Source organism: Phyllostomus discolor, chromosome 6 (assembly GCF_004126475.2).
Source record: "Phyllostomus discolor isolate MPI-MPIP mPhyDis1 chromosome 6, mPhyDis1.pri.v3, whole genome shotgun sequence".
NCBI lineage: Eukaryota > Metazoa > Chordata > Mammalia > Chiroptera > Phyllostomidae > Phyllostomus > Phyllostomus discolor.
In genome coordinates this window covers 52,499,586-52,521,822 of record NC_040908.2, presented here as the reverse complement: position 1 = coordinate 52,521,822, position 22,237 = coordinate 52,499,586, and the positions used below count along the sequence as shown (strand labels likewise).

Genomic DNA, 22,237 nt, shown 5'->3' with positions numbered 1-22,237 from the left:
GGTACACTTCTCTCCTCTGGCTCAGAAAGTAGTAAGACCCTGGCACACCCTTGTCTTTGGGATTTTTTGTTGTTGTTATAGGGCTGAAAACAGACTTTCTAGTACGAGACATACTTACTTGTCCTGCTTTTGTTTTAGCTGCCTATACTGATTGAGGGGAAAGGTGCTGCACTCAGCTGGGGCTGGGGTGGGGGAGCTTTGGGTTTCTGAGGCCACACAGCCTGACTAAAGGCTAAGTCCTGAAAATGAAAGAAAGAGCAGGATCACTGGGGGTATCCATTGGCATACAAACACCTGGACCCACAACACCCACAACACGGGCAGGTGTGGGGGTGAGGCAGAAATGACTAAACATTAAGAGTTGTGGCCTTGGAAAAACCCTGTAGAGGGGAAAAATCCCATGGCCCAGGCCTCAGAAGAAACCGCCTCCTGGTTGAAGGCAGGCTTGGACAGTGAGCCTGGAGGAGGTGCTGGTGCAGACACAGTCCAGGGGGCCCTTTTTGCCTGCTCCGTATAGTGCAACTCACTAGGGGCCTCCCCGTGAATCAGGGAGGAGGCATATCTCAGTAGTGACTGAGATTAAATTTTCAGGGAGAGAGTAGAGAGCTCAGGGCAAGTTAAATTCAATTTAGAGAAATAAAAGAAATGCGAGATTTCTTGCAACCCAATCAGATAGTAGCACCTACAAGGTTCTTGGCACTATGCCAAACATGAAACAGATGAACAAGCACCTATTTCCTCACAGGACTCAGATCCAGGTGAGGTGACACGGTGCAGAGCTCCAAGTGAATACATGTCACAGATGCTGGGTACCTGGGAGGGAGTGCTGTCTCTGTCTGGGGGCAGGGAACACTTCCCAGAATTGCTCACTTTTGTTCTGAGCCTTAGAAGATGAGCCGGAATTCTTCAGGGGAGGATGGGGGTGGAGTTGAGAACATTCTGTACAGAGGTACAGGAGCATGAAATAGCATGGCATGTTTGGAAGACTGTAAAGAGGTGGATATTCAAAGCATGAGGCAGGTTGTCACTGGATGGGCGGGAGCGGCAGGCGGGGGCCCACGGTGAGGGCTGTGCATCCCGTACAGAGGAGTCTAGACTTTATCCTGTAAGAGAGTGACTGACCCCTGAAAAATTTTAGTGACGTGAACAGATGTGTTTGTTATGAAGCCAACCCATTTAAGGAAGTTCACAGGACAGAAGTGACCCCAGTGGTGGGAGGGGATCTGTGAAATGGGGAGGTGCGCAAGTGAAGGCGGGAGAGCTTGGGAAGAGGGAAGAGGCCAGCAATGAAAAACACTGCCAGAGGTCACCAACATGAGCTCAGGGGCAGCCACTGGATTTCGACATTTGGAGGCTATCTGTGACTTCAATGAGGGCAGTTTCTGTGGTGTGTTGGGAACCGAAACCAGACTGTTATTGAGGAGACTGGGGCCTGTCCCTGTGGCACGTTGGTGAAAGGCCCAACAATTAACATTGGAAGGAGCAGGTCTTTATTTACAACATCCCAACCTTGAGGAAAGCTTGGAGCACCTCAGCTCAAGCCCTCCTTTCCCACAAGACCCAGCACTTCCCAGTCTCCCCACCAGGCTACTAGCTCAGACATCCCCCAGAGTTTCGCATTTTCTTATCTGTGCAGGATCTATGTTGCCTTGAGGTTCTGTATAATAGTCCAGAATGGCATGTGCTGTGTTACTCCGGATCACGGTGAAACTCAGGAAGGGCACAGGTCTTAAGAGTACAGGTAAAATCCAGGTGCAGCCAGTCAGGATCTTTCAAGGAAGTCCTTTGCAGATCCAGAGTCAGCCAGAGCAGGCACGGTCACAGCAGCAGCAGCAGCAGCAGCAGCATCTCCTTTCTCATTAGTCCAGGCTGCATGGCCTCCTTCCTCACTATCGAGTACACAGCTTCTTGCTTACTTCTCCCTTCCCACTGCAAACTGCATGGTCAAGAGCCCTTCTCCTTCCCAAACCACATGACCAAGGAGAGAATGGCTGCAGGGCTTGAGTTTAAATCCCGGTGCCTCCTCCGTAATCCCATTTCTGACTCCTTCCACAGTGGGCTACATCTGCCTGTCCTACGCATATTCTGCCTTTCTCTGGCTGCCAGTGTTTCTCCCTGCAGGCGTGAGCCTGTGACACAGAGCAAACCACCACCAAGCTCTTGAGCAGGCACTGTAACTGGGGAACCGCCTCCTAGTTAACCTGCGTGCTGTAATCTCCCAGGCTAAATCACAAACCAGGATACATTCAGAAAGTCACAGCCCATCTCCCTGGCAGCACAGCAATTTAAGATAACGGTGAAGCTAGCTAAACTGCTATAGACGTGCAAATTAACTCTCAATGGCTGTCCTCAACCTCTCTGATCCCCACAGGTCAGGTTTGTGCTTTTTTTCTGAACCTCACTCTACCTCCAGATCCAGACGACAGTAGGTTGAGGACTGAATGGAGATTAAGAAAGTAATGATAACAAATACACCCATTTGTTTGAGGTATGGTTATGAAAAGAAATAAAGATGTGACAATATCTATCAGTGGGTATACAATGTGGAAAGTTCCTTTAATAGTAACTTACTGCGTAAATAGTGCGTGAAATGACAGGGCAGATTTTGACATGTTCAAGGTTGAGGAAAGGAGTGAGTGGGAACATCAAAGACAAGGGCGAGCAAGTTGAACAAAGAAAAAAGGTGCAATAAGCATGAGGTTGGGGCACAGAGGATACCCCCTGACCTGACAAAACTTCCCACATGCTCTGGGGACAGGGAGGTTTGAGGTCACACATCTGTGTGGCAGCTCTGTCACCTGTGCATCTCATTACAGTAGTCCCCCCTTATCCTGGGGGATATGTTTTGGGACCCCCCAGTGGATGTCTGAAACCTCATATAGTACTTAATGCTATATACACACTTTTTTCCTATACATACATACCTGTGATAAAGTTTAATTTATAAATTAGGCACAGTACAAAATTAATGACAATAACTAACAATAATATAATAGAACAGTTATCATAATATACTGTAATAAATGTTATGTGAATTCTTTCTTTCAAAATGTCTTACTGCACTGTGCTCACCTTTTCACCTAAAGGAAGCCCGTGGTGGTTTCTCTTATGTGTATCTGAACTGCAGCATCGCTGCTGTTGCACTTGGGGGCTATTACTAAGTAAAATGAGGATTGCTTGTACACAAGCCCTGGGATGTTGAGACAGTCAGTCTGAAAGCTTCGATGGCTACTGAGTAAGTGGTTAACAGGCAGGTGAGCATACACAGCCTGGATAGGCTGGGCAAAGTGGTGATTCACATCCTGGGTGGGAAGTAGTGGGACTGCGAAGGATTTCATCATGCTACTCAGTGCAGCCCATAATTTAAAACTTACAAACTGTTTACTTCTGGAATTTTCCATTTAATATTTTGGCCATGGGTTGGCCATGAATAACTGAAACCATGAAGTGAGATCACAGATAAGAGAAGACTACTGTACAAGGAACCCCTATGCTTCTGAGAAGTATAGTAAACCATTGAAAAGAAATCAAAAGCATTGTATTATAAATACATTAACCATGCCATCTAATGTAAAGGACTCCTAGTGTGGACCTTTTGGCAAAGCAAATGAATCAGAATTTCATTTATCCCGGTGCCTCCTCTGTACTCCCTTTTCCTGTTGGGACTAAAATCTCAGACTCCTGTGCCCACTGCCCCATACCCACCCCCCTGGAAAAAAAACAAAGTAAATCCCAACTCCCATCAACCATGTCCAGACACATGCAGCTGACTGGTTGCTGGTGGCAGGGACCAGTTTAGGAACGGAAATCACTCCAGTTTGGGCACTGGGGTAATGAACGGATTGCCATTGATTTGGTTTGATTAGATCTAACACACCTGCTCTATAAGGACACCGTGTTCCAGAACTTGTTACCGTGAAATTTATGACTTAGAGAACTAAGAGAATGCTCTGTGCTGTGTTCAGAACTTTCACAACCATCCGTTCTAGTTAGTGTCCACCCCTTCAAGGAAATGGATAGTTTGGTATGTTTTGTCTTCTGTTTGCCCACCTATCTTTCCGAACAAATCACTTTATGAATTTCTCAAGCTCACACCTTTCACAGTTGCAGAAGAGAAGTCTGAGGCATCTGGGAGGGCTGCAGGCAGCCTTTTAGGGAGCACCGAACCCCACGACAGGGCTTGGTCATGCTATTATCTGAGCCACCTTAATTCAATGTTTGTACTTTATTTTGAACTCTAGTGTTCCTCATTCCTTTAAAAATGTTACTTAATATTTTGCTACATATGAAGTATAATTTTTCATAGGTCATGGACGTCTCAATTTTATGAAAATCTTTGGTATTTTCAATATAAAATAGACATTTACCTAATACACAACTATTTAGGGTCATATGTTGTAGTAGGGACTCACTTGCATTTTCTTAAAGATCAACGATTAACAGTTTCACTGGGCATGTTTTATAGTTCCACTGCCTCATTTTTTTATGCTTGAAACCTCTAGTTTTTACAGTGGCTTCCTGTTGGTTGTAACAGAGTATTTTGTGTGGATGATTTATTAAAGTGTTGTTCATGCTTATTTAACCTTGTTGGCCAAGATGAAAAAGTAGAGGAGGTGTCAGCCTGAGCATGAAACTCTCCCTATGGAAAATGAAGGGAAAAAAAGAAGCAAAATTTACACTCAGTTATGTTTATACTTTAACTGGGGAGTATGTTTTGATTTAAAACCTATCATTAATCAGAGGTAACTTTGTATTGGGCAGCAGCAACAGGCTAGAGAAATGTTTTGCTTTCTACTCTATTAGCCCAAGCAAGAAAAAAGTGGTTTAGCCTGAAGTATTTAAAACTCTAGTCTTCTGACTAGGGGCCCTAAGGAAATAATTCAATGAAAGATAAGCCTCCAAGTCATAATAGGTTGAAGACATGCTTAATTGATGCTTGTTCCTCATTATCTCATCCCTTCTGGGCACACGGCATTTTAAGAAGGGTGGGGGAGGTGATTAGAACACTGAGGGGACCAGCGGTGTGCCTATTTTCCCTGGGCTGCTGCTTCTGTTAAAAGTCCATTGAAGACACTGAACGGTGCTCCCAGCAATCCCTCCTCTTCCTTCACGTAGGTAAATTGTCGCTCTCTGAAAAGGAAGAGAAGGCCTGGTGAACATGGGTTTATGATTTAGTTGTCTACATCTGGAAACTAGAACTTCAGAGGGGGCATAACCATCAACACTGATTTATTTGGTGATTAAAGGCATCTATTAGACCTTGTAAAAAAAAGTTGCTGAAAGGTTGGACTGTACATGGGCAGTGCTATATTCTTCGACCTTTGGTGTCCAGGAGCTGCTAGTAGCTAACACTGTCAAATGACCAGTTTCATTTCAGCTCTTAGGAAATGAATGAATTTAAATGCCACCTGGTTAATGGCTATTCATGCACCTTAACAGAAATCCCATTACTTGGCCAGGGAATGTAATGGCAAAAGTGAGACAGTGGGTTAAAAAAAGAAGAAAGCAAGCAAGCAAGAAAAAGAAATTGTCCTGCTTCTCCACACTAATACTTTAAACAAGTACAGATCTTCTTTTCAGGTTTACTTTTGCTAAGAATAAATATGAAATGACTGTAGGGCAAAACGTTTTTAAAAAGTCTCAGTCTCCAGATTTTCCTCATTAATGGTGACACATTGGTGTCTCTGTCTGCACATCCATTAGCCTCTCATTGGGCCATGAGGCAATTTCCTTTGTCTTTCATTACTCGGTTTACATGACTGCCTTGCTCCGATGCTTCTGGAGAGCATTTACTACTTCTGGAATTCATAAGCACTGCGTGTTTGAAGGCTTCTCATAAATAGCAATGCCATAGTAGAAGGGGCAAGGATTCTGGTTTCAATCACTTGTGTTTTCTGGGGATGGAACAAGATTTCCTATCCTTGACCATGTGGGGGTGAGCCCACTCACTCAAGGCTGAGATAAGTCCAAGAACTTTTGTCAGCTTGGCATTGTCTTAACATGCTTTGGGCAGGGAACGATTTCGATCATTTCTTTTTCCTGATGAATTTTGGAGATCACTACTACACTGAGCTCCTTACTGTTTCGTAAACTTATCTGTTAGGATCTAGGCTTTGTCTCTGTATTTCCTAGAGAAGCAGTCCTCAAACCTGACTGCTGTTATAATTACCCACAGAGGTTTTTCTTTATTTTTTATTTTATTTAAAATTTTGTAAAGCCCCACTCAGAGATTCTGATTCAGTGGGTCTGGTCTGCAGCCCAACTTATTATTTCAAAACACTCCCCAGGTGAGATAGCTTCTGGGAGCATAGGACCCTGGAACAGTCATTTCCAAGCCCTTTCTTCAAGGTTGATCTCTATGCAAGGATGCATGCTCTTGACCTGCAAGACCCCCCAGTGGGACTCTCTGGCCACCTGTGTCCCCCTGTATAAGAGGCAGAGGCTGCTCCAGATGGCAGATCACTTTCTTCCATGTTTGGGATTCCTGAAACCAGTGCAGAGATTCAACAGTGTCTTCATCAGAACAAATGAGGCGATGCTAAGCAGAGTATTTAGCACAATACCAGGTACGTACTAAGCAGTCCATGAATGTTAGCAGTTCTTGATAGTAGTAGTTTTAAATCCAAAGCTTGGATTTAAAGGGTCATGGGTCATGGGTCAGAATGCTTCCAAATGCCCTTTCTCTGGCTTAGGGGGCAAATGCATAGGCTCCGGATTAGGGCCAGTCCATGGAAAGTCTATGCCACCTACTGGCACCTGTGCCCTATTAATTTATTCATTCATTTAGTACATGTCTACTGAGCACCAATTATGTGTGTAGCCCTTGGCACACAGTCCTTTGACCTATGGTGTTTGTGCATGGCTGTGTATGTGGCAGGCACGCAGTGCTACACCAGCAGAACCCTCTTCTCAACACAACCACCTCCTCTGCCTGCTGACAAATCTGGGGAGTTAGGGGAGCTCTAATGATGGCACTTTGCATCCCAGAGGGTAGAGTGTAAAGTTAGTCAGATGTGTATTTTACAGGTAAGGAAACTAAGGCCTTAAAGAGAAGTACCGGTTCAAATTCAGATAATAATTTAGTGGCCATGTGAGGCTAGAATCTGCTTCTGTGATCAGGCAATGCCCTTTCCAGCTGACAGTTGCCTCTATTAGGGCTACAACTTATTACCTTTTCATCCACAACCAGGTGTTTCTTTTCCTTTCTGAAGAGCTGTATTTCAAGGTTAAATGAAGTAGCCCTTGAGTAAGCCTAGAACAGTGGTTCTCCACTCGGACTGTATTAGGTCATCTGGAAAGCATTTCCAAAATATTGATGTTGTAGTCCCACCCCAGACCAATTAAATAAGCATTTGTGGGGGTGGAGCAGGGGCCCCAGAGTGGTTGTTAAAGCTCTCCAGGTGTTTCTAATTTACAGTCATTGTAATATACAGTCAGTGGTGTAAAGAGCAGTGCCTCCAAAATGCTAATGAACATTTGAATCATCTGGAGCTTTGTTAAAATGCAGATTCTGATTCAGTAAAACAAGCGGAGCTGGAAAGTCCCCGTATCTAACAAGCTCCCAGTGGATGTTAACGTCTCAGTCCCAGGACCACAGTTGGCGTAGCAGCTCCTGAGATGCTCTGAGATTCTGGTCATCCACTGTCACTATGAGCCTCTGGATTCTTGGTCACTAGGTCTTACCAATTCTATCCCACTGCTCCCTGCTGCTTCTATCCTCTCTTGACAGGCTGGTTTAACATTCTCTTCCCTGTTTGCCCACCTCCACCCCCCATCCTGGCTGTGTTTTCTGCTAGACTGCCTCCTCGTGGGGCTTTTTCATACGTCTTGCTTCTGCCCATGCTGTTTTTAGTCCGGAGAAAGTTCTTCCAGGCCTTGACCTATCTCTTAAGAGATCCCTGGACCTCCTCTCTGCCAGCTCCTAGACAGCGACGATAGCCTAGGAGCAGGAGCAATAAGCCCTTCCGGTTAGTTTCTGCCCAGCTCAGAGTCTATTAGGTTCTCAATAGTCATTGAATTAGCAAACAAAACCCCAACTCTGAATGAGCAAGGCCAAACAAAGATCTCAGCTGTTCTTCTTCCAATCAAAATGAACGCTACTTCGAGATTATGCATCAGGCTTTAAACTCCCCACTGGGCGGGGGGGGGGGGAGGAAAGGTTGATCAAATTTACAGTAACAAAGTAAGTACTTATTTCCTGTCTGGGTTGAGTGGTTTAATTCAGGCTCAAAGCAGGCAGCAGGACAGAAATGAGAGGATGGATGCTGGCAGGAGCTTAGAGGTCTGCTTTTAAAGCTGGGCTCGTCCCAGCAAGGGGAAAGACCCGGACGGGGTGGGCATGGACCATGGGGAGCCTTCAGTGGTTGGAAGCGCGCGGTGGGGGGACAGGCAGGAGGTTGGGAACGTGAACTAACTTGGCGAGGAGGGAGGCGCCGCACGCTGCAACCGTTCAGGTTTCGCGTCCTCTGAGCGCCCACATGGGCTGCTGGCTTGGGGAAGGGGGCGGGGGAGAGGGAGGGCAGGTCCGGAGCAGAGGGGGCGGAGGAGTGGGGAGACCGAAGGAAATGAGACAACCTTTTCCTCTCACTCACTCGAGCTCCTCTAGCGTCTGCGGGACTCTGCGCGATCGCCAGTGCGCGCCGAGGCCTGGACCCTACTCTTCGCGCAGTCCCCCGTGACTCCTCCACTGGGATTTCTTTCCGAGGCGCCAGCTCCGGCCCAAGCCCCGGGCACTGATTTGTCAAGTTCTCACCTCGGTGACGCGCTCCAGGTCCCCCAGCTCGGCCCCGCGCCCCCAGCGCGTAGCCCCCGGAAGTGCGTGCGGGCGGCCCTGGCAAAGGTAAGCGGCGCCGGAGAGTGCGCCCGGGGCGCTAGGGTGCCTGGCATCCCCAGCCCACTGTGGATTCCCAGGAGCGTTCCCTCTGCGAAAACACCCAGAGCACTTCTGACCTGAAGCTGCAGCTTTGTTCCCGACCCCCTGCCCAGGTGTTGTAGGCTGAGTCCCCCTGAGAACTCTGCTTCCCAGCGCTTTCTTTTTGCCTTCTCTTTCTTCCACTTTCCTGTTGCTTCCCCCGCCCCTTGCCTTTTTTTTTTCTTTTCCTTTTCTGATTCATCAACTCTCAGTTCCCTGCCTTTGCAGCCTGGCTTTGGGGGGGTGGGTGCTTTCCAGATCTCCCCGTCTCTTAGAGCCTCTGCCTTCGGGGGCAGCGACTGGCTTTGACGCGGGGCCTGCAGGCTGCAGACCTGCCTGAAATTTCCGTAGCTCATGTTGAACTCATTTACCTGGCTACTTTCGGAAGCACCCAGCTCACCGCGCGCTTTTGGCGACTTCCAGAACCCCGAAATCACAGCAGATTGAAGAGTGAAAAGGCTGTTGGCGCCCCCTAAAGCCCCAGGGGAACGGTCTGCTGGTGGAGAGGTGCAGTCAGCTCCTTGCTGCTCTGTTTCCCAAAGATTGGGCTGGGGCAGCAAGGTGGGGGTGGTGGGGGTTCGGCGGTTGTGTGTGGACAGAAGTACTGGCTAAGAGAAGATCACGGGGCAGGGAGATAATAAGGAAGGTTCCTAAGGCAAGGGGGGCCAACCACATCGTGCTAGCTTGCCATTTTGCTTTTATGAACTCCTTGAGTTCTCATGTCAAGTCTTTGAGTAGAAACTTTTATTCCTATATTTGAAAACGTGCAAAGTGAGACGCATAGAGGTTAACTAGGAACCCAGGGCCATTCAGCTGGGAAGAGAGCCAGCCAGGATTTGGGTACCAGCTGGTTTGTAGGACGCCCAGGCCCAGCCCTACAGAGAGCTCCTCTGTCCAGTCTGAGCAGGAACCTACCACCTCCCGCTGGCATATAGCGCTGGCGGACCAGGTTTTTTTCCCTTTTGAGTCAAAGCATTTTGATTCTATTCAAATCCAAAGTCTTAATTTAGTACCTACTATTCTCCCAGTTCAGTGCCAAGCACTGAGATTTCATCTGTGAACCTCAGTCTTCCATCCTCTTCTCATCCAGTCTGTCACCAAATCTGTAATTCCGCTTTAGAAGGCTGGACTGAGTCTCTCTCCTTGAAAGGCAGTGGAGCTAGATGGTTAAGAGTGGGGGCCCTGAAGCCAGACAACTGCATTTGAGCCCTTGCTGAGGCCTTTCGTGGCTGAATTTCCTCATCTGTAAAATAGGAGTGGGAGGATTTCAAGCAGTGGTTTTCAACTAGGGTTTTGATTTGCATCCCAGGAGACATCTGGCAATGTCTGGAGACATTTTGGTTGTATAAATGTAGGTGGGGGAGGATGCTATTCATCTGGTGGGCAGAGGCCTGGGATGCTGCTCAATTTCCTGTGATGCACAGGATAGCACCTCTCCTCATTCCCAACAAAGAACTGTCAGTCCCAAATGTTAACAGTGCTGAGGCTGAGAAACCCTGCTATCATGTATCAGTTTGTGAAGAGTGCTGTTATTCCCAGCTCATCCTCTTATCTGCTCCAGTTTGACCAATTATACTAGGTTTTGTCCCCAAATCTCCATTCCAGTGCCAGGATTCTGTTGTTAAAATCCCAGCAGGCCATGCTACTACAGTCTCATAATACCCTATTGGCCCCCAGAACTAACAGCAGGGATGGGAATCTACACCTGTTTTACAAACACCGAAGGTAGAACCTGTGTGTATCAAAGTCTGAGAATCACTGTCTTGCAGAATAAAATCTAACCTGTGATGTTGGCACACACGCTTATTCATGACCGGCCTCAACTTACCTTCCCAGCCTGACTTTGTACAGTGTCCTGTGATTACCTGCCATATACCCAATTCATTAATCTTTTGGTATTCTAGGTCCTGACTTTTCAAAATGCTCTTCCTCCTTGGCTGGCAAATTTCTCATTGTCCTTGGGGTCTAGAACTCAAGTCCCTTTCTGGGTGGAGCATTCTTCAGGTCCTGTAGGGTGCCACTCCCTGCTACCCCAGCCCCAGTCCCCCTGCCCCTTTTTTCTTTGAATCAATCTCTCTCTCTCTCTCTCTCTCTCTCTCTCTCACACACACACACACACACACACAGTGTGTGTGCTGCATTGTATAAGGATCCCTAGTTCATCTCCCTACGGCTTTTTATGTACCTAGGACCTAGCACAGTGCCCGCTCACGTGGTACTTAAGCTTGTGGGCTTTGGAGTGAAGCTGCCTAAGTTCAGGTCCCAGCTCTGCTGCTTATTAACTCTGCTCTGTGACCCTGAGTGTGCTGACTCAGTCTCTCAAAGCCTTATTGGTAAAATAGGAAGAAAGAGTCTGCCTTCTCTGCAAAGGAGTGTGATGAACTAAGGAGATAATAATTGTTGGTTTTAGTACCGAGTGCCTACCAGGACATGGTTCAGGTTTAGCATTTTATGCTTTTCCTCACTTAATCTTCATAACAATGCTTTAAAGTTAGTACTGGTATTACCTTCTTTTCCAGACAAAGAAACAGAGGCACAGAGAGGCTAAGCAGTTTGGCCAAAGTCACACAGTAAGTGAGAGGTAGGACCAGGTTTCACACAGACATCCAGACTGTAGAACACACTCTTCACACTGTGAGGGTAAAGGGTGTAGCCTAATGCTGTGCACATAGTAAGTGCTCAGTAAACATGACATGTGGTTCGTTATGTGCATTAATGAGAGCTGAATCCATTGGGTTTTCCGTCTACACCACACTTGTGATCTAAGACTGCCATTATTTTTACAATTTGTCTTTCTTTCCTCTCCTCCTCAGCTGCCCCCTGCCACAGAGGGATAGGATATTGGGGTCAGTCCACTGTGTCAAAGTGCCAGATCAGCACCAATGAACTTGATACTAAACGGAGCCTTCAGCTTTGTCCTTACCAAGTACATGCCCCCTGCAGTGTGTGCCTAGTACATAAATAATGCTGAAATCAATCAGTGAATGTGGGATGGATGGGTGAATGCCACCAACTCAGTCTCCTACCTATACTTGATCAGGTGCAGAGTACGTTTTCTCTCCAAGTGTTTTGAGGAACATTTGTGTATATTAAAGGTAAAGCTTGCTGAGAGAATTTGATGACCTATATGGGGTTTTGGAAAACCAGGTTTTGAACTAGTTACTGACGCCCTGTGTGAATTGTGTGTGACACCAGATACTAGGTTATGGCTGGTCATGTCACCAGTTTGGAATCTTTTATTTCCCTGAATGCAGCCATGGGCTTTGAAAGCTGAGTCCCCTCCTTGCTGGTTCCTTGGCCACTTACTTGGTAGACCAGATTGTCTTACACAGATCCTGGCACATTTGTGTACTCTGGCTTCCTCCACATCTGCAATCCCCTGAATTTGCTTATTTTGGCAGAGTGCCCCCCAAAACTTCAGTGGGATGAAGTTACCTGGTGTGTGCAAGGCATTCTGGTTTTGTTGGGGGTTGCAGAAATACTCTAGTAAGGCTTCTTTGGAGGGCGGACAGGATGAGAGCTTCCCTGGCCATCAGCACATCAGAGACCCTTCAGACCCAGACTCTTTCTGCCTGCAGGCATTACCCTGGGTCTCCTGTGTCACCAGCTGCCTCGTCTGAGAAACAGATTGCCCTGGGGTTCCCAATGCCTGGAGTAAAAGTCAGACCCCAGATCTCTGGGCATCAGTTGCATTTTCACCAAGGCTTTTATAGCCTGGTCTGGAAGAGAAACTAGCCCAGCAGGGAATGTCCAGCCTGGTGCCAGGTGTTCAGACCTCTGATGTCACACTTTGTTGACCGCCGTCTTGGGAAGCACCTGCTAACTGACCAGGTTCTTAGTTAAGCTGGTTTCTGCTTGTGTGTCTGGTTCTAGGGAGAGACATGTCACCCTGTTAGGTCTTGGCCTGTGTTCCCCATGAAACGTACCCTGTTTGACTCTATGTGCAATCCTGTTTGGTGCTGAAAGGGGTGATTGGTCTAGACCAGACTAGACTAGAGTGGTGACGGGATCTTGAGACATTAGGCTGTGCTTGGAATACACGTGGAATGCGTAGCTCTGTACTGGATGCCAGAGACACAAACATGAAGAAGACGTGGTCCTTAACATCAGGGTCACAGTCCATGACATGTGATTGACACGTGAACAGGTCATCAGAACATGTTAAGCGGAACAGGAGAGATCTTAGAAGAGGACCGGCAGCTCAAAGGAACCAGCCACTGTGTCTGCTAGAAGAGTTAGGAAAGTCTTCCAAGAGCAGAGGATGGTTGACCTGGGTCTTAATGTAGGAGCTTGCTGGGTTTGGGGGGACTGGTGACGAAGGCTGTTGCAGATAGGAAACTGCATGTACACAGTGCAGAACCAGGAAAGGGCCAGCAGATGTTGTGGTAATGGTGGTGGGACTAGGGAGCTGGAGATGGGCCTGGGAAGTGGGCTTGACTTTCAGTGATCCAGGAGCCTGTTCCTGCTGTTGGGAGACAATGGGGTGGCCTTCAAAGCTCGAGTGCGCTGAGCTCTTTGAATGGAGGCCCCACCTCCTGTCTCTGCTGGCCAGCCTCTTTCCTCCTGGGACACTGGGGCCAGAGCCCAGGGACCAGAGGAGAGACAGTGTCTCCAGTAAGCAAAGAAAGAACAGTCAAAAAACAAAGCTGTGCCCCGTGGTTGGGCATTGTTTTTTGTTTTCTTTTCAAGGCAGTGGCTGATGGACTGTGATGGCACCTTCTGAGTCTGGAGTTTTGAACATTACCTTTAGAGCATCTAAAAGTCTGGATGAATTGCTATGTTATTGATAAATTTTCATAACTTAGAAGGAGAAAGAGAAAGGAAAAGAGAGAGAGAGACAGACAGGGAAAGAGATGCAGAGACAGAGAGAGAGTCAACACGCACACAGATAGATATTGATTGGATCTGTCTTAAATAAACTCAGCATGGGACCCAGCAGATCAACGGTCGGAATGGACACATTTCCTGGGAATTGAGTCACAATTGCAGTTCTTCTCTTTGAATCCAAAGTCTTTGCATCGATTCCATCACAGGTGATGGATACATATGCTTATGGATTGGATGATCTATGTAGGTGTTTCTGTAGGATGTCCCAGACTTCATTCATTTACTCACTACCTAGTGACCTAATGGTACCTAGGAGGTACTTAGTGAGTGACAAATGAGTGAACGAATACTCTAGCATGAAAGTCACATTCTGTCTCTGCTCAAGGTGCCTGTAGCCTGAACGGGGAGATAGACAAGAAAACAGATCAACACAACACCGTGGACTAGTGCTGTGACAGAGAGGACATGGGCGCAGGGGAAAATCCAGTCCACCCAGGAGTCAGGAACAGAAACAGGGGAGGGTGGTCTGTTCTGAACATCCTCCCTCCAGGTAACGTGGTCCCTAGGTGGTTCCCAGTGTTTGATTATAGTAGTGACGCCTGGGGCGGGGGCCAGGCCCCAAGTTAAGGGCTTTATATGCCTGTTTTGCATTAATGCTCATAGCCACCCTCCGAGGTCGGTATCAGAGAAGGAGAAAGGGTCCTACCCACAGCTAAAAGGCAGACCTGGGATCAGATTCAGGCCACTGGACTCCGAGCCCTCCACCATTACCCCAGACAGTCTCAGGATGGTCATATTACCATCAGAGATGCTTTTAGAAAAGGTAATTTTCAAGAGGGAAAGTACAAGTGGGTGGGCTGCTGAAGCCAAGGAATGAACAGCCATTTCCCCCCAGTTTTCCCCCTTTCCCTCTCCCCTGCCTGATGTTTGAGACCCCACCCTGGCCAGGGAGAAGCTCCCTGCCCTGGGGTCAGCACCTCTCCCTTCCTCCTCTTGCCCCTCTTTGATCACCTGGGCAGCTTGCACTTTGTCCTCCACCAAAGTGGAGGCGGAAATGCCACTTAGCAGAGAAGTCACCATAAACTTGTGAGGAAAAGAAGGCTTTTTACAGAACACCTGCTGTAATTTAAGCCTTCCCCTTTGCCCTGTGCCCTCCTGCCTGTTGTACTCAGACAGGCAGTGCTGCAGGGAGCAGATTTCAGGGGATCTTGTTTCTGCACAGAGACCCCGATCAAAGGCCTGCCTGAGCCGTCTTGCCCTGGGCACGGACACAAACACGGACACGCTTGTCCTTTCACTGGCTCGTCTTGTTAGGACAAGACAGGCTGCAGCCGCCCAAGCGTGGGAGGGGGTGGGAACGGCTGTTACTGGAAGACACGTGGGGTACCTTCCTGAAGCTCCTGTTCTGTGCGCCACATGGCTGAGCAGCCTCAGACAGCAGCTGCCTTCTTTCCTGCAATAGGATGTGCCAGTGAACCTGGGGGTGGGTGAGGTGAGCCCTGGAAGGGGTGTCAGCATTGCCACTTACCTGCTGTGAACCTAGTCCCTTCATCTCTCAGCAGGTGAGTTACATGGGCAGTATGGCCAGCCTGGAGATTCTCCAGTGTAAGAGCCTGCTGCAGGTCAGAGTAGCGGGGTGCAGAAGACGATGACTTGGACATTTAGAGTCTGGAAAAGATGCACATGAGAGTGGAGTGTCCCTGTGGGTGGGCTTGTGTGTCTGCTTAGCTCAAGCCGCCAGTGTTTACTGACACCCCCGTGCGCAGAGCCTTAGTTCTAGGCCTTGGGGACACACAGATGAACAAGATACTCTTCCTTCCCAAGAACCTTAGCAATCCAGTGTGGCGACAGGTAAATCAGAGGTAGCAACACAACATTTCACTGTCCATCTCTCTTGTTAAAGTGAGTTTTCTGAAAGCTGGACGTGTGTCTTATTGATTCTCAAGTCACTTGAGCCTACTGGAAACTGGTGCACAGTAGGTGCTTGATCAGTGCATGTTGCCCCACTCTAAAATGCTGTTCTAGAGGCCATCACCGAGTGCTGTGGGCAGGCAGACGCGGGACAGGAACTGAACTCAGCCTGGCAGCAGGTGGGTCCAAGAGGATGTGCACCTAGGAGGCCGAGATGGAAGCATCCAGGCTGATGCGAGAAGAAGGGCATCCCAGGCAGAGGGATCAGTGAGAAGGACAGCATGGCTGGGTGAGCAGGCATGGTGTGCTCCAAAAAAGAGAGGGAGGCAAGTCTGTAAATGGACAAAGTGATCACATCAGGAACACCCTTGGTGAAGACTGTATATTCTGTTCTGCACTGGGGAGCTATGTCAGGATTTCACAGAAGAGAGGCTAAGCCAGAGTTTCATTTTAAAAATAGGCATCTCTGGCAATAGAGTGGATATTGATGAGGAATAAGACTGGTGGCAGGGGGCCAGTTAGGACACCATTGCAGTTAACAGGGTGGGAAAGCTGATTTGGAGTCAGATGAACACCGGGCTGCATCCCAGCCCCACAATGTCTTTGTGTAACTTACGCTGTTAATTAAATGTCTCTGAGCCTCTGCCATCTCACCTGAAAACAGGGACTCTAATTCCTCCCCCGTGGATGGTATGGACAGTGGTCAGGATTATATATGATGAAGTATGTGAAGTCTCTACTACACTGATTGATCCATAATTGGCATGTGATAATAGTGGCCATTATTAGTAGTATTATTAACATTGTTATTTAATCCTCACTCATTGATTTAATCCTAAATCAATGATATGTTCATTGATTTTAGAGAGAGAGGAGGGGAGAGAGAGAAAGAGAAACACTGGCGTGAGAGAGAAACATCTATTGGTTGCCTCCCACATGAACCTCAACTAGGGATCGAACCTGCAACCTCTTGGTGTATGAGACAATGCTCCAACCAACTGAGATACCCAGCCAGGGTGCCAGTAATATTTTGTAGTATTATGGTTGCTTATTATCATCCAGGTGAGAAATAGTGAGGTTCTATCTAAAACACTGGTAATAGAGGTGGAGAATTGGTCACAGACTCAGGAAATACTTTGGCAATGAAGTTGACACAATTTGGTGACTGATCAAGTGGGGGAGTAAGGGAGGGGCAGGAGTCTAGGATGACTCTGAGATTTTGGCCTGGGCAACCACAAGGCAGCATAGTAGGGCTATTTGTTAGGAGAGAGAACTGAGGAGAAGGAAGAAGAGCAGCATTTGCAGGAAGAGATGAGCTCATGGTCAGACACACTGAATATGAAGCATCTCAGGGGTGGCCAGGGAGACATGTCTAGTGGGCACATGGTTTTGTAGGTTGAACTTATGGAGAGAGGTCTTAAAGAAGGTGCATGTGTAAACTGTTGGCAAGAATAATGAAGTCATGGCATGGCTCGGTTGCTTAAGGAGAGTGTAGAGTATGGGAAGAGGAATCATAATGGCTAATGCTAATTGAATGTGTACTGTGTGTTGTAAATACTTTTTGTGTATTAATCCTCTTAATAACCTTTGCTAGGAAACACTATAATTATTACCTGGTTTTCAAATGAATAAACTGAGGCACAGGATAGTAATAGCCCAAGGCCATACAGACAGATTTAAGTGATGGACCTGAGATTTTATCCCGGGCAGCCAGGATCCAGGGCCTGCACTGTCAGGCCCTGGCAGTGTCTGGCAGTGTCTTTGCCAGACTGCCCGTGTGAGTGGGGTCCTGGGTCGCAACACTGACCTTTGACATAAGGGAAGGTCCTTATGTCATAAGGACATAAGGGAAGCTCATAAGGAAAGGAGAGGACCTAGTGAAGGCGATGGGGAGAGAGGCTGGGCAGAGAAGGTAGTAAGAAATGGGAGACTAGAATGAGGGAGAAGAGTTTCTAGGAAGGGGAATCAATAGCATGAAGTGATGTGGAAATGACTAGGAAAAGAAATACAATATCCTTGGATTTGGGAATTCAGAGGCTATTGGTGACTTAGTGGAGTTTGAAAGATGAGGTTGGCTGAGGAACAAATGTGGGGTGAGGAAGCAGAGACACAAAGCACAGGCAATTCTGTCCAAAAGCTAGGCTATGAAAGTGTCAGTAAGAGAAGGTGCTAACCAGAGGCATTAGGTAGGGGGATTGTTTTGGAGATGGAAAAGCCTGTTAATATATAAGTGGGGAGAGACAGAGACAGAGGAGGCCCCATGAAGTGGCCGCAAAGGCACTGTGCACACTGGGAAGGCATCTCCATGCTGCCTTTCCTCTTCCACACAGATTTGAAATATTTCTCCAAATGTTCTAGACAAATTCCTTACTAATGGTTAGAAGTCACTTAGAAGTCCATGATAGGTGTTTGGAACTTTCAGCTTTTATTAGGTAGGATAGAAAAAATTTCTTTCACAATACTCAATTGTGAATCATTACATGTTGTTAAGTCCAGACCATACCAAAGTCATGTGCAGTACATCCTCCTCTGAATGTCTTTGAACTATTCTCTGAGAGGGCCGAGTGTGCTCTGTAGACATCAGGGTGGTAAGGGGAATGGGTGGCACAAAGCCGTGAGGGGAGAGGAAGGGACACAGAATAATGGGGGTTGGGTTTGGGATGGGTGGGGGACGGGAGGGGATAGGACACTGGCTTTGAACTGAGCCCAAGACAGCAGATCCCCTGAGCAGAGAGAAAGGTGATTGGACAGAAGGTAAGTCTGTAGAAGGAGACAGTTGCTTGGATCTTCTAGGAAATGGGAGACACATTATAAGGAGGTTTGCTGGGGGACAATCCTATGCAATCCTTTAGTAAGACCCTAGAAGCCTGGATGATTTGGCTGCTGCCAAAGTTTACTATTAAGTTCTTAATAATGGAAAAGACTGACATTTCCTTATGAATGCTTTGTTACCACGCTTAAAGGACACAGGTCCAGTAGGCTCTGAGGAGATGTATTTATTTAGAGCCAAAGGCAATCTCTGTGTTTAGTACATAAAACTCCTTTGTAGTTCAGACCAGAGGTAGATGCCATAGAGGGTTAATATTTGACTTAAACAAGAAACTCAGCTTTGCCTTGGTTCATGGTGCTGCCATCCCTAAGGCTCAGGCTGCCAACTTCATAAACTTGCTTTGGTTGAAAATGCATCTTTGCTCTTCCTGGAAACGTCTCATGAAACACACACATCCCCACAGAGGGCCTTTATGGATGGGTCTGTCCTGAAGAATCAGAAAGGCCACATAGTAAATGGCTTTGGGAGGGTGTGTGTGTGTGTGTGTGTGTGTGTGTGTGTGTGTGTAAAATAAGAAGTAGCAACTCAGATGAATTATTTGCTTGATATTGAGCTTTGAGTATCAGAAAAAGTGAATAGTACATCTTTCAAGGGTCACATTCAAGCTTGAAGTTCCCCTTAGCACTAGACACTGTGAGAACCAAAGGAGGATCATTCCTGCTTAACCCCTCCCCACCCCATCTTGCCAAGCTCTCTCACCTGGATGTGAGCATGGTGCAGAGTGCCTTTGGCTGAGTGTGGGTGTGATGGACAGATAGGATGCTCTCTTTAGGGACAGAAGAATGAAGCTGCAGGAATCTTGCCCACCTTTCTTCAGTAAACAAGGAGTGGAGGATGTCTGGCAGGGGGCATGTCTGGGATACTATATGGTTCAGTGCAAACATGGACTCAATCATATAATCCTTCATGTGACTTTATTCCAGTTCCATGGGGTCTGAATTCGCTGTCATGGGTAAGGGCTATAGAAACATTCCACACTGATTTCAAGAATGGCTAGGGCTGTATACGTGCTCCAGAGTTATCAGTGGTGCTTATACCCATCCAGCCTTCTGGACTGTGGGGCTGCAAGAAGGTCTGAGGGGCAGAATTCAGCATGCCCAGAAAATAATAGCTTTGATACCTTAGTTTCTTTCATTTGTATTTGATTCATTCATAAAATCTTTTTTTTTTATTTATCCAATCATCTGTTCATTGAACGAATTGAACAACTACCACATGGCTGGCTCCAGACCAGGTGATGGTAATGTGGTGATGAATCCAACAGTCTTAGGTGCTGCCTTCTTGCAGTTCACAGTTGTTAGGGAAAGACAGGAAACAAATAAATACACAAAGAAATGCACGGCTACGAACTATGGTAGGTATGATGCTGGAAAAGAACAGGTGCTCTGGGAGGGAATGGGAAAGAACAGGTTAAAGTTAGGGTGTCTAGTAGCAAAGACAGATATGTAGACCCCTATCTACTGTGTATGTCACACCATTTATTGGTGGGATGTTGCTTTGAAGGAGGGAGTTCCTGACCCTAGGATAGGGCTGGGGGAAGTTTTGGAAGGTTTCATAAAGGAAGGGATATTGAAGAAGAATCTTGAAGAACAAGTAGAAGTTTTCTGCGGAAAACTTCTGTTGGAAAGGGGTGCTAGTATTCTAGTTGAAGGGAGCTTGGTGTGTCTAGAGGACTCTCATTCAGTGAAGATGGAGTTTAGGCTGCATGTAGGGGGTAGTGAGAGGTGAGTCCGGAAAGCTAGGCGAGGGCTAAGGCCCACAGCTTAGACTTTATGTTAGAGGCAGGTCACTGGAGGGGGTGATGAGCTACCAAGGGGAGTGTTCTAGAACAAGTTACTAGGAGGCCAGCAAACTTTTTCTGTGAAGGACTAGGTAATAAATATTTTTTATTTTTATTTTTTTATTTTTTAACAACTTTCGTTGATATTAGAGAGGGAAGAAAGGAGAGAGGGAGAGAAACATTGACATGGAAGAAATATCAACTGGTTGGTTGCCTCCCATAGGCACGCCAACTGGGGATTGACCCACAGCTTAGGTACTTGCCCTGACTGGGAATCTAATCTGTAACCTTTTGGTGTATGGGATGACACTCCAACCAACTGAGCCACGCTGGCCAGGACAGGTAGTGAATGTTTTAAGCTTTCCTGGCTGTGTCATAGCTGCTCAGTTCTGCCGCTGTAGTGCAAAAGCAGTCGCGGACAGTATGTAAATGATCAGTGTTCCTCTGTTCCAATAAAACTTTACACACAAGAAACAGGCCATGGGCTGGGTTTACCTGTGAGCTGTAGTTTATCAACCCCTGCTCAAGAAGGCAAATGCTGGTGGCCCTGGCTGGTGTGTCTCAGTGGATTGGGCTTCGTCCTTCAAACTGAAAGGTCACTGGTTCAATTCCCCATAAGGGCACATTCCTGGGTTGCAGGCCAGGTCCCCTTTTGGGGGTGTGTGAGAGGCAACTGAATGAGATTTCTTTACCACATTGATGTTTCTCTCTCTTTCTCCATTCCCTTCTCTTTAAAAATAAATAAAGAAAATGTAAAAAAAAAAACTCAAAATGAAAAACCACTAATTCTGGTGGTTCTATGGAGGTTAGATTGGAAGATGGGGAAAGAATGGAGGTAGGGAGGCCAGTTAGGAGATATTGCTTTAATTCAGGGGAACTAAGGGAGAGACCATGGGGAGAAATGGTTTGTGATATGCTTCAACATTAAAATAATAGGACTACATGGCCAATTTAATGAGAACATGTCTGGTTGTTTCTTTAATGCTTAGTGGACTGATTTCTCAGTGGAAAAAAATTGTGGCTGTTGTGGAGGCGTAACTCTGAACCATGCACACATCATTAGAGGTTACCTGCTGGTCACAAGATACCACGCTGGGAGCATTACATAGATTAAGCACCTCATAATACTAGCACCTCAATGTTAAGCAGAATTCATAAGGATATTACATTGTATTTGCTATTTTCCAAACTGAAGTTTAGACATGGTAAGTCACTTGCCCAAAGTCACACAGCTGGTAAATGGTGGAATCGAGATGGAAGGGGGTCTGGTGGCAAAGCCTGTGCCATTTCTAAAATGTGGTCTTCTCCCTTCCTCGCCTGTGCAGTTCCTGCCTCTGCCTTCCCTCTCCCTGTTCAGACCCATCTAGCCTTTTAAAGTTCTCAACACGTCTGTGGCATAGTGAGAATTGAACCTGTGTTTTAGCTGCAAAAACTGTTAGGTGTGAATTAGTCTGTGTTTGAGGAAGGACATGCAGCCAAACTCAGATCTGGACTTAGAGCTCTAACTAGACTATTGTGTTCATGTTACAGCATGAAGACAATGTGGTATTAGGTTATGGGTTAGGAAATCCCTGAATTTAAGTACAATACCTAGATTAGAACATTGCCTTATTCAGTGAGTAATACAGAAGCACAGGAGATATTTATCAAATTGAGGTAATAATATCAGATATGGGAAAACTTGCAGGTTTAACCCCTGGAGGTCAAGGTTAACGTTTGAAAGAACAAATCTAATGAGTCGAGGAAGTCAATTCAGTTACCATTCTCTATCAGGTTGCCTAGTAACCCTACTGATCATTAATTTAGTGTCTGTCCAGGTTCAAATAGAGACTGCCCTCTGTGCCGAATATTTTCAACAGGACTTTAGAGGCACAGAAATATTCAAGAGCAGCTCTGACTGGTGTGGCTTGGTGGGTTGAGCATTGTCCTGCGAACCGAAAGGTCACCAGTTCAATTCCTGGTTAGGGCACATGCCTGA

The 22,237-nt window shown here is 46.8% G+C and overlaps 1 protein-coding gene and 1 long non-coding RNA gene across 3 annotated transcripts in view; one reads left to right on the top strand and one right to left on the bottom strand.

The window, feature by feature from the left end:
• Positions 1–4,284: 4,284 nt before the first annotated feature.
• LOC118501141 lies at positions 4,285–9,606 on the bottom strand. Its single transcript, XR_004903746.1, has 2 exons — positions 9,283–9,606; positions 4,285–5,130 (listed from the first exon to the last, which is right to left on the bottom strand). It is a non-coding gene; the product is annotated as an uncharacterized LOC118501141 (long non-coding RNA).
• The window catches only part of EVA1A (eva-1 homolog A, regulator of programmed cell death), a 53,817-nt gene continuing 39,803 nt past the window's right edge, over positions 8,224–22,237 (top strand). Inside the window, exon 1 of one of the 2 annotated variants that reach the window (XM_036028206.1) lies at positions 8,224–8,281. The gene's annotated coding sequence lies outside the window, so the exon portion shown is untranslated. Of the gene's footprint in view, positions 8,282–8,538; positions 8,840–22,237 lie in introns of those variants that run through there. The other variant, XM_028515708.2, reaches the window with a different exon arrangement.